Here is a 2738-nt window from a genome sequence, read left to right as displayed (position 1 = left end):
CGCGGGGGTGTACGTGGCGCACCCCCAGGCCGAAGAGAGGTCTCGTGAGCGGACACGAGAAGTACGACAGAGGGCCTGGAAGCAAAAGCGGGTGACTCGTGCACTTCCAGAAAAGGCAAAAGCGGGTGACTCGTGCACTTCCATAAAGCCGAAACGATGGTCTCGTGAGCGGACACGAGAAGTACGACAGAGGGCCTGGAGGTAAAAGCGGGTGACTCGTGCACTTCCAGGGTCTCCGACCTTACGGCGCCTTCCGACGCGGGCGCCTCCTCCCGGACGAGCCACGGGAAGGGCCCCTTCTCTCAAGGGGCGGTCGTTTGAACAGGTGCCATCGGGTATATAGGGATGGGTTGCTTCGAAAGTGGACCTCCAGCGTCCTCCCTCCCTGCGGCAGATCCCAAGAAAGGTCTGTGCGCGTCGGTGTGCGATGAACGAAAAACCGTTAAAAGAACTGGAACGGTTGGAACGGACGAAGGGCGTCTGATGTGAGGCAGCGCCCCGGGCGAGTGTCGAAAGACGGGTAACCCATATCCGCATGCCGCCTAGGCGGAAAGATCCGGCCTGGATCATATCAAGGCTAATGCCTAAAAACTAAAGCTACCTTGGGTGATGGAACTCGGCTACGGCCGCAAAACGATCCGCCCTGGATCATCAAGGCTAATGCCTAAAAACTAAAGCTACCTTGGGTGATGGAACTCGGCTACGGCCGCAAAACGATCCGCCCTGGATCAAGGCTACGGCCTAAAAACGGCAAAAAAAGATCCAAAAGTCCCTGGATCAAGGCGCTTCGGCTTAAAACCTGTGAAAAGATCCGCCCTGGATCAAGGCTACGGCCTTAAAGCTGCTCAAAAGATCCGCCCTGGATCAAGGCTACGGCCTTAAAACTGCTAAAAAGATCCTAAAGTCTCTGGATCTAGGCTACGGCCTCAAAGACACACGTGTTGTGAGATAAGATCCGCCCTGGATCTCCAGGCTACGGCCTCAAAGGTTCGACCCGACCATATATGCTCAGACACGGGCGAACACAAAAGCGTAACAACCCATGTTGGAACCGTCGAAGGATCTCGGCGTCGGCCGTAAAACGGAAACCCCCCGGTCGTCGGTACGCGTGTGGCGGTCGAGGGCCCCCGGCCGCCGGTCGGGCGGGCGCGTGGATAGGTCTCCCGAGCGGTCAAGGAGTCCCGGAAGCCGGTCGGGCGAGCGGCCGGCCCCGGGGCACCCTACCCTCTCGGGCGCACCGACCCCACGCGTTTCGTCTCGGTCGGCGTCCGGGGTTCCGAGACACCCTTATGTATCTGTGTGACAGACGGAGTGGCACACCGTCTGCGGCGGGACAGGGCCGCCGACCGCGATGGAAGTCGAGTGAGGCGGCTTCCGGGGTCCAAGACCCTACAGACAGACGGAGTGGCGACCCGTCTGCGGCGGGCCAGGGCCGCCGACCGCGATGGAAGTCGAGTGGGGCGGCTTCCAGGGTCCAAGACCCTACAGACAGACGGAGTGGCGACCCGTCTGCGGCGGGCCAGGGCCGCCGACCGCGATGGAAGTCGAGTGGGGCGGCTTCCAGGGTCCAAGACCCTACAGACAGACGGAGTGGTGACCCGTCTGCGGCGGGACAGGGCCGCCGACCGTTACGGAAGTCGAGGGGGACGGCTTCCAGGGTCCAAGACCCTATCTGTGTGACAGACGAAGGTGCATCGTCTGGGGCGGGACAGGGCCGCCGACCGCTATGGAAGTCGAGTCGGGTGGCTCGTGCACTTCCAGGGTCCAAGACCCTCTCTTCGTGACCGACGAAGGTGCTCTGTCTGGGGCGGTACGGGGCCGCCGACCGCTATGGAAGTCGAGTCGGGTGGCTCGTGCACTTCCAGGGTCCAAGACCAACGCGTTTGACCGACGAAGGTGCCCCGTCCCCGGGCACGGACGGGGACGGGCCCGGCCTCCGGGCCGCCGTGGAAGTCGAGTCGGGTGGCTCTCGCACTTCCAGGGTCCTCGACCCTATCTGTCTGACCGACGAAGGCGCTTCGTCTCGGGCGGGCCAGGGCCGCCAGCCGCTATGGAAGCCGAGTCGGGTGGCTCGTGCGCTTCCAGGGTCCACGACCCTGCCTTCGTGACCGACGAAGGCGCTCTGTCTGGGGCGGTACAGAGCCGGGCCCCGTCCAGCAGGGGACGGTGGCCCGAACAGGTGCCATCGGGTATATAGGGAAGAGCACCTCGCTGACTCTCCAAGGTGATAGGCTACCGGATCCCAGGACCTCTCGAGCCCAGCGAGAGGCCTCTCGAGCGGACACAAATGCCTCGAAAAAGTCCCTCTGCACTGAGGTAGTGACGATTCTTATTACGAATGGTAAATCATCCAAGGAAGGGACGAACCCGGCTGGCCTCGGCCGTTAAACGAGCCGGCTTCGTTCGGCCGCTAAACGAACCGGCGTCGTTCGGCCGCAAAACGAACCGGCGTCGGCCGCTAAACGAAACCCCGGGCGGGACAGGGCCGCCCACGTCTCAGCCTTAATGACCCGTTACGGGGTGACGCCCGGATACGCTTTGTGTGTCATGGCCCTGAGATTCTGGAAATCGAACTGCGCCTGGGGCAGGCCTCCGCCCGGCCGACGTTAGCGCGTCGGCCGCCATGGGCGGTCGGTTCCTCCCCGACCCGGCGCTCTCGCCTCCAGGGGGGCTCTCCGGAGCCCGCCCGACCCTTTCCGCGGGAGACTCAGACGGTCCGTCAGACGCGAAGGTCCGCC

Source organism: Paramisgurnus dabryanus, unplaced genomic scaffold, assembly GCF_030506205.2.
Source record: "Paramisgurnus dabryanus unplaced genomic scaffold, PD_genome_1.1 h2tg000325l_1_23358__unclustered, whole genome shotgun sequence".
In the NCBI taxonomy this organism is placed as follows: Eukaryota; Metazoa; Chordata; class Actinopteri; order Cypriniformes; family Cobitidae; genus Paramisgurnus; species Paramisgurnus dabryanus.
The sequence above is the reverse complement of the archived record's forward strand: the minus strand, read 5'-3'. Positions refer to the sequence as shown.